Source organism: Anomaloglossus baeobatrachus, chromosome 7, assembly GCF_048569485.1.
Source record: "Anomaloglossus baeobatrachus isolate aAnoBae1 chromosome 7, aAnoBae1.hap1, whole genome shotgun sequence".
Lineage (NCBI taxonomy): Eukaryota > Metazoa > Chordata > Amphibia > Anura > Aromobatidae > Anomaloglossus > Anomaloglossus baeobatrachus.
In genome coordinates, this window is record NC_134359.1 from 45,797,793 (window position 1) to 45,812,063 (window position 14,271).

Sequence of the window (14,271 nt, forward strand, 5' to 3'; positions counted from 1 at the left end):
GCAAGGTTATGTCTGGCGCTGCTGGGATCCTGACGGAGCCGGTGTACACTGGTAACTATGATACACATCGGGTAACTAAGGGACCTTAGTTACCCGATGTGTATAATGGTTACCAGCGTTCACCGGCTCCGTCAAGATCCCAGCATCGCAAGGTTATGTCTGGCGCTGCTGGGATCCTGACGGAGCCGGTGTACACTGGTAACTATGATACACATCGGGTAACTAAGGGACCTTAGTTACCCGATGTGTATAATGGTTACCAGCGTTCACCGGCTCCGTCAAGATCCCAGCATCGCAAGGTTATGTCTGGCGCTGCTGGGATCGTGACGGAGCCGGTGTACACTGGTAACTATGATACACATCGGGTAACTAAGGGACCTTAGTTACCCGATGTGTATAATGGTTACCAGCGTTCACCGGCTCCGTCAAGATCCCAGCATCGCAAGGTTATGTCTGGCGCTGCTGGGATCGTGACGGAGCCGGTGTACACTCGTAACTATGATACACATCGGGTAACTAAGGGACCTTAGTTACCCGATGTGTATAATGGTTACCAGCGTTCACCGACTCCGTCACGATCCCAACAGCGCAAGGTTATGTCTGGCGATGCGTGCGGAGGGCCGGGGCGAGTGGCCAATCCATGCGGAGGGCGGGGCCAGGCCGAGGCGAGCGACCAATCCGTGGGGGGGCGGAGCCGAGGCGAGCGGCCAATCCGTGCGGGGGGCGGGGCCATGGCGAGCCCAGCGGCCAATCAGCTTTGTGTCACCGTAAGGACACAATTTTGGAGCAAGACAGACAGACAGACAGACAGATAGACAGAATAAGGCAATTATATATATAGATGGAACATTGAGAAGTCGTAATATTGACAAATGAATATATTTGTCAATCTCTGCTATGTAAAAGGAACCTGTCATCTTATTTATGCTGCCCTTATCACAAATATCTTGAATAAGAGACCGGATCTTGCATTAGAAACATCCTTTTTTATTCTCAAACTGTCAAGCGGTGATCAGGTCCACACTCGCAGGGTGCTGTTGTGGCGTCGAACTCTGTTCACATTGCAGGAGTCCAACAGGTAACCTGATCTCTCCTAATTGCTCAGCCTCAGCCGGGCGTCGACTGAGTCATTTCCACTGCTTTTCAGTCCTGCAGGAGTTAAATCCTGGTGAGTGGTGTATGGCTCCTTGAGACTCAGGTTGCTAATTCCTATTCAGCTGTCTTCTCCCTAGTTAAGGTTTGGGAGTCTGTTTGTTGCCGCCGATAATAGTTTCAGCTTATGCTCCTGCGATTCTGGTCTTTGTGGCGAACCTATTCTTGGTGACCAGTAGTTTGCTGTTTGAGTGATGTGGAAGTTTACCTGTTCTGCGTTTACTTCCTTCCTTATATTTATTCTCTCCCGTACATGTATAGTCTCTTCTTTGTGTTTGTGTGCAGTGTGTATAGGTTTTGCTTTTCTCCCCTGTCCGTGTCATTTTGAGAAGTTAGTTACGGTGTGTCCAGCCCACCCCAAGGGTGGGGAAGAAGGGGAGTAAGAACAGGGCTCGGACAGGAGTTAGGGTCACGATGGTGGCTCAGACCTTGCTACCTCCAAGTGTACCTCTGGGATCAGGAACAGTGTAGGGACCTCAGTCTGAGGGCCAGTATAGGTGTCCCTATTTAGTCATTTCATACCCCATGTACAAACACTGTGCCATTTTAGAAAAATACAGAGATGTTTGGTCTGACTCATGTTGCCCATGTTTCTGATACCATAAAACACCTGACAGGTTCTGTTTAAAGCTAAAGTTCATCTGTTCTCCAATATAACCCTATAAGCCAAATTGTTCCTTTAAAAGTTTATAGAAAACAAGGTAATGGAAATCCCCCAGCTCTTGTTCTCTGTAATGCCATAAACAGAAAACAGGGGCTTTTTTCAGGTTTACATAGGTTGCATTTTCATACTCCACTGTGTTGGTTTATAGAAAATGGGGTCCTGGGAAAAAAAAAAAAATAGGACCTCGTCCAAGTCAGTGACTGACTGCAGCGCAGTTGATGTGAAGTTAACACTGCTGACTCTACAAAATCACTAGAGAGCTGGACACACACTACTGGACCTAGGAGTGGTAAGTAGAGTGTTTTTTTAGCGCTACTCCTCCGTTTCGCAGCACTGTGTTCCCTGCCAATTTCATGACATCAACATCTGGGGGGGATGTCACATGACAGCTGCAGCCAATCAACAGTTGCTGATTGGCTGCAGCATTGACAATTCACCTGGGCCGATTGGAAGGAACAAATGTCATCCAAGTGAGTGGAAGAAACAGTGGGGATGCAGCACAGAGTATGGAGGAGAATCGATGTGAAAACAATGGCTTCCCATTGCAGATATTAAAGAGGTATAATCATCTCATATATATAGTACATGTGTAAAGCTGTGGATAAAACATGTGCAATAGGGTCTTACCAAATATAGGAAAAAAAAGGGTGAAATAGCTGGACGCTCACCGTGTGTGGTTGTATGACCCACAACCACTGCAAAAAACGTTATCAGCTGCCACAAGGTCCACAAGCCCTAAGGATGAACGAAACAAAACAGGAACTAGGTCAAACGTGGCTCAATCTGCTCTGCTGTGAATATGTTGCTGGTCCAATCCAAAGTGTAGAAGAAATGGGGCTTTATTGATGCGTTCAAAGTGATTTGCTACTTCTTTATCAGAATACGATCCAAATTACTGTCATAATTCTCTCTCTGCTATAGAAGTATTGTGACAGGTTTTGCGTCCGAGTCTCACTTTTCCTGTGAGATTCTGCTATTTAAACATGTTTTAGGCTTTTTTGGCAGTTTTAGAGTTAATAGCAGTATTCCTTGACAACAAGCAGGCCAATTACCATCCCAGGTGTTTCCAGTTTGGGACCTCTCCCAGTCCCTTCATATACCCTCTGCTGCCAGTAGAGGGTGTCGGTTATTTTGATTCATTTGGATTCTGGTCTTGGAGGAAAAAAGAGCTGCAGCTAGGCGGCTTTCACACTACGTTTTTTTTAACATGAACGTTTTTTAACGCAAAAACGGATCCAGTGCAAATGCGTTTTCATTTCAATGCATTTGCAATGGACTTGCGTTAACATGCGTTCACATGCGTTTGTGTGCGTTATAGTGAGGATCCAGAGACTTGCAGTTTTTTTTACTTTTTTCAAAAACGCTACTTGTAGCGTTTTTGAGCTGCGTCTAAATACTGTTTTTCACTGGATCGTGACTATACTGCACACAAACGCATGTGAACGCTGGCATGCTGATAGACAGGATCCTGCTTGCTCTACTGAGCATGCCCAGAAACCAGCCTGGCGTGATCAGTCTCTCTCTCTCCCCCTCCCTCTCTCTCTCTCCCCCCTCTCTCTCTCCCCCGCCTGAGAGTGGCGGACGCTCGTAACCAAGGTAAATATCGGGTAACCAAGCAAAGCGCTTTGCTTAGTTACCCAATGTTTACCTTGGTTACGTGTGCAGGGAGCAAGCAGCCCAGCTCCTAGTACCTACGAACGCTTGTAACCTATGTAAATATCTGGTATCCAAGCAAAGCACTTCGCTTAGTTACCAGATGTTTACCTTGGTTACCAGCGTCTGCAGCTGTCAGATGCCGGCTCCCAGTCTATCACGTTCAGTTCTCCTCACTTCCGATGACATGACTTCAATGCCCGCCCATAAACTTCAAGTGGCAGGATCCTGCAAAATAACACATGCGTTTGTATGCATTTCTCTTTGTAAAAACAGGATCCACTTTTACAGTAAAAAAAGGTTCATGACGCATGTTAAAAAAACATAGTGTGAAGCAGCCTTACTCCCTGCCGCAGCTGCTGTGGTGGCTGCAGTCTTGGTGCTGACTGCAGCAGTCTGTTGTGGTGTTTTCCCCATCTGTCTTCCTTTCCTGGTTTGTTGTTTCAGTGCAGCAGTAAGGCTAGCGTCCCTTACCTGCCCACTCCTTAGCTAGGGACTATTATAGAGTCATCTCTTGGATTCAGGTTCCAGCTCGGCGACAGGTATATAGGGACTGGCTAGGACTGCAGGGTACAGCGGCAGGTAAGGGTGCTTTCACACACCCGTTTTTTGCCGTCAGGCACAATCTGGCAAATACTGGATAAAATGGATCTGGCGTCTGATCCGTTTTTTTCCTCATACACTTGTATTATCGCCGGATTGTGCCGCATGGCCACACGTAATTGGTCTGTGCGGTTGCCGGAAGGAACGTCCAAAAGAACGTTTTTTTGTGAGCAACGAAAAACGGAAAGGCGCATGTTCCGGCCGCGTCATTCTTTTTGTACAATGTATGGCTATGGGCGCCAGATCCATCGTCATCCGGCAAATGACGGAATGTGGCGCCGGATCCAGTTTTTCCTTCTGGGCCTGTCCAGATGTTCTGTAAAAACATTTCTGGTTACAAAAAAAGTCTCTCGCTCTCCCTCCCTCTCAGGAGTCCAGTGGGTGGTCCTACTCAATGATTGACAGTCCTCCTTTTATGATTGTGCATGCAGCTGCCAATTACTGCATGCACAATCATTCAGGGAAGAATCAACCACTAATTAGGCATTCCAATCAAATATCAGTTATACGGAATCTTTACCAATGATTCTGCTCAGCTTCTCCTCTATAGCTTTCTCTACACAGATCGGATACTTGTGCAACGCACAGGATTTCTTTAAAGAGGTTATCTACTACTTTTATCTTAGGATAGGTCATCAATGTCTCATCAGCCAGTGCTCGACACCCAGCACTTCCACCAATCATCTGTTCTTGGTGCCGGCGGCAGCAGCAGGAAATGCTCAATTCTGAAGAGGCTCCCTCTTCTGGTAGTGGCCGCGGATGTGTACTGCACATCCACCTCCTCTCGATTTGAATGTGAGGCAGATTTGCAATACTCAGCCGTGGCCGCTCTTAGAAGACAGGACAGGTCCAAAAATGAGCATTTCTGTCCACTTGCTGCCCCTGCCGACACCGAGAACACCTGATTGGCTGGTGTGCAGGGTCCCAGCTGATAAGACATTGATGACTTATCCTAAGGATAGGCCATCAGTGTAAAAATACTGGCTAACCTTTTTAAGTGCTGGTGCTGAAACACAGCAAACTAACATTTCTTGATCTTGCAAGTCACTGTGCAGCTTTGCTGTGTAGAATGGGTCTGAGTCAGTAAAGTCATCTCATTATAATAAAAGGCAGACAGCTCTATTGTACTGCGGGAGGTCCAGATGAGGCAGAATAGCAACAATAAACCTTATTCACACAAATAACGCTGTATAAGAAGCTCCTCAGTCACTCTCTGCTATCTTAGGGGTACTTCTCACATAGCGAGATCGCTGCCGAGTCACATGTTTTGTGACGTACCAGTGACCTCATCAGCGATCTCGCTGTGTGTGACACTAAGCAGCGACCTGGCCCCTGCTGTGAAATCGCTGATCGTTACACACTGTTCTGGTTAATTTTTTGCTTGTTGGTCTCCCGCTGTGCAGCACATATCGACGTGTTTGACGGCAGGAGACCAACGAGCACCGAGTCTCTGTAAGCAGCGTATTCTGGTAACCAGGGTAAATATCGGGTAACTAGGCAAAGCGCTTTGCTTAGTTACCCGATATTTACCCTGGTTACCAGTGTACACGCTTACAAGCTGCCAGCGCTGGCTCCCTGCACACGTAGCCAGAGTACACATCGGGTTACTAAGCAAAACGCTTTGCTTAGTTACCCGATATTTACCCTGGTTACTAGCATACACCGCTAAGCGCTGGCTCCCTGCACACGTAACCAGGGTAAATATCGGGTAACTAAGCAAGGCGCTTTGCTTAGTAACCCGATGTGTACCCTGGCTATGTGTGCAGGGAACCAGCACTAAGCGATGTACACTGGTAACCAGGGTAAATATCGGGTAACCAAGCAAAGCACTTTGCTTAGTTACCCGATATTTACCTTGGTTACCAGCGTACACCGCTTAGTGCTGGCTCCCTGCACACATAACCAGGGTAACTATCGGGTAACTAAGCAAAGCGCTTTGCTTAGTAACCCGATGTGTACCTTAGTTACCAAGCGCAGAGTCGCTGGTGGCTGGTCGCTGGTGAGATCTGCCTGATTGACAGCTCACCAGCGACCATTCAGCGACGCACCAGCAATCCTGACCAGGTCAAATCGTGGTCGGAATTGCTGGTACGTCATTTAGTGAGACGGTATCCTTAGGATGAAGAATGTACGCCATCTTTTCTTGAAGACTGTAAAAGTGTATTACACACTATTCTGCCTATAAGTTTCCATCCATTGTAGCTACCATAAAGCAAAACATACACACTGCTGCTCTACCTATGCATACACAACAGGAGAAAAGTGACTGCCTCTAATATAAAAGCCCATAAGGAAGTTTTCAAAATAAAAAAAAACAACAACATTATATAAAAATGAATGCACAAATCTCTTTTTTTTCCCAGATTTACTTTTAATTAATGAAAATAAAATTCTAAACAAGATACATTTATACACTTATATTAAACTCTGGCCCCCTGAGTAGCGGTGGTGGATCTGGGGGCACGGGGGACCTGACAGGTTCCCTTTAACAATGTTCATCTAAAATCAAACAACACTGGAGAAGATGCATTTGTTTCATCAGCAAACTGGTGAACAGATAAAGATCATCCTAATTAATCACACAATACAAATTTCCATCATTAATTCTACTACTACAGGATAGGCTGGAAAAGGCGGAAGGATGACAGAAAAATGAAGGCTAATATTAGTGCCGTTACTTTTATCAGAAAGAGTTGTAGATGTGATTGGACGGATTATTTGTCATACAAGTCACGGGACTTTATCGAGAACGGGGATCTTCACATGTATAAACAGCAGAGGGCGCAGTAACAAATAAGAACACCAGAGGGCGCTATAACAAATAAGAAAAGAGGGCGCCATAACAAATAAGAACACCAAAGGGCACCATAACAAATAAGAACACCAAAGGGCACCATAATAAGTAAATAAAAACATCAGTGGGCACCATAACAAGTACATAAGAACAGAAGAGGGCGCAATAACAAGGGTGCCATAACAAATAAGAACAGAAGAGGGTGCCATATTAAGTAAATAAGAACAGCAGAGGGCGCCATAACAAATAAGACCATCAGAGGGCACCATAACAAATAAGAACACCAGAGGGTGCCATAATAAGTAAATAAGAACAGCAAAGGGCGCCATAACAAGAAAATAAGAACAGCAGAGGGCGCCATAACAAGTAAATATGAACAGCAGTATGAAAAATCACCCGAGGTTGCAATAACATGTATGTCACATTAATTCCTAGACACTGAAGCATTTTTTTAAAATGATTCCAGTTACAAAATTGTACATATTTTAGGATTTTAGAGCAAAAATGTAATTACTACATACATTGTACTTATACTTCTCTAAATATGCAAAACAACTCAGAAGATCCAAGATCAGAATGAAATAAGCTGTTAAAGATCTAATATATTCAGGTCCGCATATTTATTCACGGTGCCAATTTCACATGAGATCTCCACCCCAAGAATAAGCTGGGTGAAACGCACGTCGAGTCTCATTACCAATACACAACTCCCTAGGCTGTGCAACTAAAGTGAGCTCTTTGCCTAATAAATACATTTCTACTTGGTCACAATGCCATCCTCCCACATGGTCGGCAATAGATAATTTAGCTAGGAGTTTATTATTATGAATTGATATTACATATTCCTTGCTTTATTAGTGCATACCCCTTCACATTAGCACATTCTGGTAATTTATGTGCCCTATATGTATATATATAATGTCTTTTTCAGTTTACTTCATTCCGATCTTCTGGGTTGCTTTTTAGGATTTAACCGAGAAATGCAAGTCTTACTCATGGAACAACCAATTTAAGAAATTCTATTTACAATCTGATATGTTTTTATGGGTAACAAGCCATTTTTTTTTTTTTTTTTTGCTGGGTGACTTATGCGATAAATATGGGTCATAATGCAGCTAAGTCAGTGGGGGTCTTCATACTGCTCCACCCAATACAAGCTCTCAAGTAATGTCTAAAAAACCATCATAAATTAATTCCCTTGCTGGATGAAGCCCAAACAATTTTCATCACAGCTGGTTTTAACTGACGTCACCCTGTGCCCATATATTTATTTGACTCTTTACAGAAAAAGTGGTCTAATCCTAATAATATTAAGCTACACAAAATTACAGGGATACAACATCTGCTCAATATATATATACTGTATACAGTATATATATATACACATGCACACACAATATATATATATATATATAGATATATATATATATATATATATATATATATATATAATTATATATTATATATATATACATATATACAGTTAGATCCAGAAATATTTGGACAGTGGCACAATTTTCGCGAGTTGGGCTCTGCATGCCACCACATTGGATTTGAAATGAAATCTCTACAACAGAATTCAAGTGCAGATTGTAACGTTTAATTTGAAGGTTTGAACAAAAATATCTGATAGAAATTGTAGGAATTGTACACATTTCTTTACAAACACTCCACATTTTAGGAGGTCAAAAGTAATTGGACAAATAAACCAAACCCAAACAAAATATTTGTATTTTCAATATTTTGTTGCGAATCCTTTGGAGGCAATCACTGCCTTAAGTCTGGAACCCATGGACATCACCAAACGCTGGGTTTCCTCCTTCTTAATGCTTTGCCAGGCCTTTACAGCCGCAGCCTTCAGGTCTTGCTTGTTTGTGGGTCTTTCCGTCTTAAGTCTGGATTTGAGCAAGTGAAATGCATGCTCAATTGGGTTAAGATCTGGTGATTGACTTGGCCATTGCAGAATGTTCCACTTTTTTGCACTCATGAACTCCTGGGTAGCTTTGGCTGTATGCTTGGGGTCATTGTCCATCTGTACTATGAAGCGCCGTCCGATCAACTTTGCGGAATTTGGCTGAATCTGGGCTGAAAGTATATCCCGGTACACTTCAGAATTCATCCAGCTACTCTTGTCTGCTGTTTTGTCATCAATAAACACAAGTGACCCAGTGCCATTGAAAGCCATGCATGCCCATGCCATCACGTTGCCTCCACCATGTTTTACAGAGAATGTGGTGTGCCTTGGATCATGTGCCGTTCCCTTTCTTCTCCAAACTTTTTTCTTCCCATCATTCTGGTACAGGTTGATCTTTGTCTCATCTGTCCATAGAATACTTTTCCAGAACTGAGCTGGCTTCATGAGGTGTTTTTCAGCAAATTTAACTCTGGCCTGTCTATTTTTGGAATTGATGAATGGTTTGCATCTAGTTGTGAACCCTTTGTATTTACTTTCATGGAGTCTTCTCTTTACTGTTGACTTAGAGACAGATACACCTACTTCACTGAGAGTGTTCTGGACTTCAGTTGATGTTGTGAACGGGTTCTTCTTCACCAAAGAAAGTATGCGGCGATCATCCACCACTGTTGTCATCCGTGGACGCCCAGGCCTTTTTGAGTTCCCAAGCTCACCAGTCAATTCCTTTTTTCTCTTAATGTACCCGACTGTTGATTTTGCTACTCCAAGCATGTCTGCTATCTCTCTTATGGATTTTTTCTTTTTTTTCAGCCTCAGGATGTTCTGCTTCACCTCAATTGAGAGTTCCTTAGACCGCATGTTGTCTGGTCACAGCAACAGCTTCCAAATGCAAAACCACACACCTGTAATCAACCCCAGACCTTTTAACTACTTCATTGATTACAGGTTAACGAGGGAGACGCCTTCAGAGTTAATTGCAGCCCTTAGAGTCCCTTGTCCAATTACTTTTGGTCCCTTGAAAAAGAGGAGGCTATGCATTACAGAGCTATGATTCCTAAACCCTTTCTCCGATTTGAATGTGAAAACTCTCATATTGCAGCTGGGAGTGTGCACTTTCAGCCCATATTATATATATAATTGTATTTCTGAACATGTTTTTGTAAACAGCTAAAATAACAAAACTTGTGTCACTGTCCAAATATTTCTGGACCTAGCTGTATATATATATATATATATATATATATATAATTGCCTTATTCTGTATGTCTGTCTGTCTGTCATGCTTCAAAATTGTGTCCTTACGGTGACATTGTGTCCTTACGGTGACACAAAGCTGATTGGCCGCTGGGCTCGCCATGGCCCCGCCCCCCCACACGGATTGGCCTCTCGCCCCGGCTCTCTGCAGGCCCCGCCCCCCTCACGCAATGCACGCTCGCTCTGGCCCAACTGACACGGAGCTCCGATTCCCAGGTGAGTACACACACACATCACACTCACTCTCACACACACCTCACACACACCTCACACATCACAACATCCTGGGATATCGCTTGCTTCTACACCGGCTCCGTCAGGATCCCAGCAGCGCCAGACATAACCTAGCGATGCTGGGATCTTGACGGAGGCCGTGAAAGCTGGTAACCATTATACACATCGGGTAACTAAGGTCCCTTAGTTACCCGATGTGTATCATAGTTACCAGTGTACACCGGCTCCCACTCACTCTCACACACACCTCACACACACATCACATCGCATCCACACATCAAGGTCCTGCAGCGGCGGAAAATACAGACACATAACAGCACACACACACACACACATACACACATCAGATCACACTCACCCTCACACACACATCACATCGCATCCACATACTCACAACATCCTGGGATATTGCTTGCTTCTCGGCCTCGATACTGTGCTGTGAGCTTCCAGGACCTGACGGAGGATCACATGGCTAGAAGCATGTGATATCTCCGGATGTTGTGAGTATCAGCGCGTATGTGCGATTTCGTCAGTGTCTGTGTGTGTGAGTGTATGCGATCGGGTGTGTGTGAGTGTATGCGATCGGGTGTGTGTGAGTGTATGCGATCGGGTGTGGGTGAGTGTATGCGATCGGTTGTGTGTGTGAGTGTATGCGATCGGGTGTGTGTGAGTGTATGCGATCGGGTGTGTGTGAGTGTATGCGATCGGGTGTGTGTGAGTGTATGCGATCGGGTGTGGGTGAGTGTATGCGATCGGTTGTGTGTGTGAGTGTATGCGATCGGGTGTGGGTGAGTGTCGGCAGAGGAGCACGGCGTGCTGGAGGAGGCTGGGAGCAGAGAGGCTGATCTTGGGGAAGGCTGGGAGGGGGAGGCTGATGCTGGGGGAGACTGGGAGGGGAAGGCTAATGCTGAAGGAGGCTGGGAGGAGAGAGGCTGATCCTGGGGAAGGCTGGGAAGGGGAGGCTGATGCTGAGGGAGGCTGGAAGGAGAGAGGCTGAGGCTGGGAGGAGAGAGGCTGATGCTGGGGAAGGCTGGAAGGAGAGAGGCTGAGAGGAGAGAGGCTGATGCTGGGGAAGGCTGATGCTGAGGGAGGCTGGGAGGGGAAAGCTGATGCTGGGGAAGGCTGGGAGGACGGAGGCTGGGAGGAGAGAGGCTGATCCTGGGGAAGGCTGGGAGAGGGAGGCTGATGCTGGGGGAGGCTGGAAGGAGAGAGGGTGATGCTGGGAGAGGCTGGAAGGAGAGAGGCTGATGCTGGGGGAGGCTGATGCTGGGGAAGGCTGGGAGGACGGAGGCTGGGAGGAGAGAGGCTGATCCTGGGGAAGGCTGGGAGAGGGAGGCTGATGCTGGAGGAGGCTGGAAGGAGAGAGGCTGATGCTGGGGGAGGCTAGAAAGAGAGAGGCTGATGCTGGGGGAGGCTAGAAGGAGAGAGGCTGATGCTGCGGGCAGAGAGGCTGATGCTGCGGGCAGAGAGGCTGATGCTGGTGCAGCATGGGGAATGGAGCACGATGGGGGGTGCGCAGCATGGGGGATGGAGCACGTTTGGGAGTGCGCAGCATGGCGGATGGACCACGTTTGGGAGTGCGCAGCATGGAGGATGGAGCACGTTTGGCAGTGCGCAGCATGGTGGATGGACCACGTTTGGGAGTGAGCAGCATGGCGGATGGAGCACGTTTGGGAGTGCGCAGCATGGCGGATGGAGCACGTTTGGGAGTGCGCAGCATGGCGGATGGAGCACGTTTGGGAGTGCGCAGCATGGCGGATGGACCACGTTTGGGAGTGCGCAGCATAGCGGATGGACCACGTTTGGGAGTGCGCAGCATGGCGGATGGACCACGTTTCGGAGTGCGCAGCATGGCGGATGGACCACGTTTGGGAGTGCGCAGCATGGCGGATGGAGCACGTTTGGGAGTGCGCAGCATGACGGATGGAGCACGTTTGGGAGTGCGCAGCATGGCGGATGGAGCACGTTTGGGAATGCGCAGCATGCCGGATGGTGCACGATGGGGAGTGCGCAGTATGGCGGATGGAGCACGTTTGGGAGTGCGCAGCATGGCGGATGGAGCACGTTTGGGAGTGTGCAGCATGACGGATGGACCACGTTTGGGAGTGCGCAGCATGGCGGATGGAGCACGTTTGGGAGTGCGCAGCATGGCGGAAGGAGCACGTTTGGGAGTGCGCAGCATGGCGGGTGGAGCACGTTTGGGAGTGCGCAGCATGGCGGATGGAGCATGATGGGGGGTGCGCAGCATGGCGGATGGAGCACGTTTGGGAGTGCGCAGCATGGCGGATGGAGCACGTTTGGGAGTGTGCAGCATGGCGGATAGAGCACGATGGGGAGTGTGCAGCATGGCGGATGGAGCACGTTTGGGAGTGCGCAGCATGGGGGATGCAGCACGATGGGGAGTGCGCAGTATGGCGGATGGAGCACGTTTGGGAGTGTGCAGCATGGCGGATGGACCACGTTTGGGAGTGCGCAGCATGGCGGATGCAGCACGTTTGGGAATGCGCAGCATGGGGGATGCAGCACGATGGGGAGTGCGCTGCATGGGGGATGGAGCACGATGGGGGGTGCGCAGCATGGGGGATGGAGCACGTTTGGGAGTGCGCAGCATGGCGGATAGAGCACGATGGGGAGTGCGCAGCATGGCGGATGGAGCACGTTTGGGAGTGCGCAGCATGGGGGATGCAGCACGATGGGGAGTGCGCAGTATGGCGGATGGAGCACGTTTGGGAGTGCGCAGCATGGCGGATGGACCACGTTTGGGAGTGCGCAGCATGGCGGATGGAGCACGTTTGGGAGTGCGCAGCATGGGGGATGCAGCACGATGGGGAGTGCGCTGCATGGGGGATGGAGCACGATGGGGGGTGCGCAGCATGGGGGATGGAGCACGATGGAAGGTGCACACCTCCCCCCAACACACACACACACACGCGCACTGCACAACACACACACACTGGGAACCACAAACAACGCCCTACACAGACACCCACACACACAGACAACGCTGCACACACACAACACCCAACACACAAACACCGCAGCACACACAAATATACGCACATACCGCACAACACACACATTGCTCAAAACATACCTCCCCCCAAAACACACCACACACACACAAACCGCACAACACACACACACACACAACGCTACAGACACACAGCGCTCCACAAACAACGCAACACACGCAACACACATACAACACCGCTCTCACCCCCCGCCACACCCAGAACATGTACAGCGCCCTACACAAACACTTGGTAACTACACACAACAACATCTATATATATATATAACAAAAATCATACATGAACTACACAATACGTAAATTCTAGAATACCCGATGCGTAGAATCGGGCCACCTTCTAGTATATATATAATTGCCTTATTCTGTCTGTCTGTCTTGCTCCAAAATTGTGTCTCGGTGAGTGTCATTACACTGACAACCGTCTGATTGGCCGCTGGCTCGGCCTGGCCCCGCCCCCCCCACAGATTGGTCGCTCGCCTCGGCCTGGCCTGGCCCCGCCCTCCGCATGGATTGGCCGCTCGCCCTGGCCCTCCGCACGCATCGCCAGACATAACCTTGCGCTGCTGGGATCGTGACGGAGCTGGTGTACGCTGGTAACCATTATACACATCGGGTAACTAAGGTGCCTTAGTTACCCGATGTGTATCATAGTTACCAGCATACACCGGCTCCGTCACGATCCCAGCAGCGCCAGACATAACCTTGGGATGCTGGGATCGTGACGGAGCCGGTGAACGCTGGTAACCATTATACACATCGGGTAAATAAGGTCCCTTAGTTACCCGATGTGTATCATAGTTACCAGCATACACCGGCTCCATCACGATCCCAGCAGCGCCAGACATAACCTTGCGATGCTGGGATCGTGACGGAGCCGGTGAACGCTGGTAACCATTATACACATCGGGTAACTAAGGTCCCTTAGTTACCCGATGTGTATCATAGTTACCAGCGTACACCGGCTCCCGGTA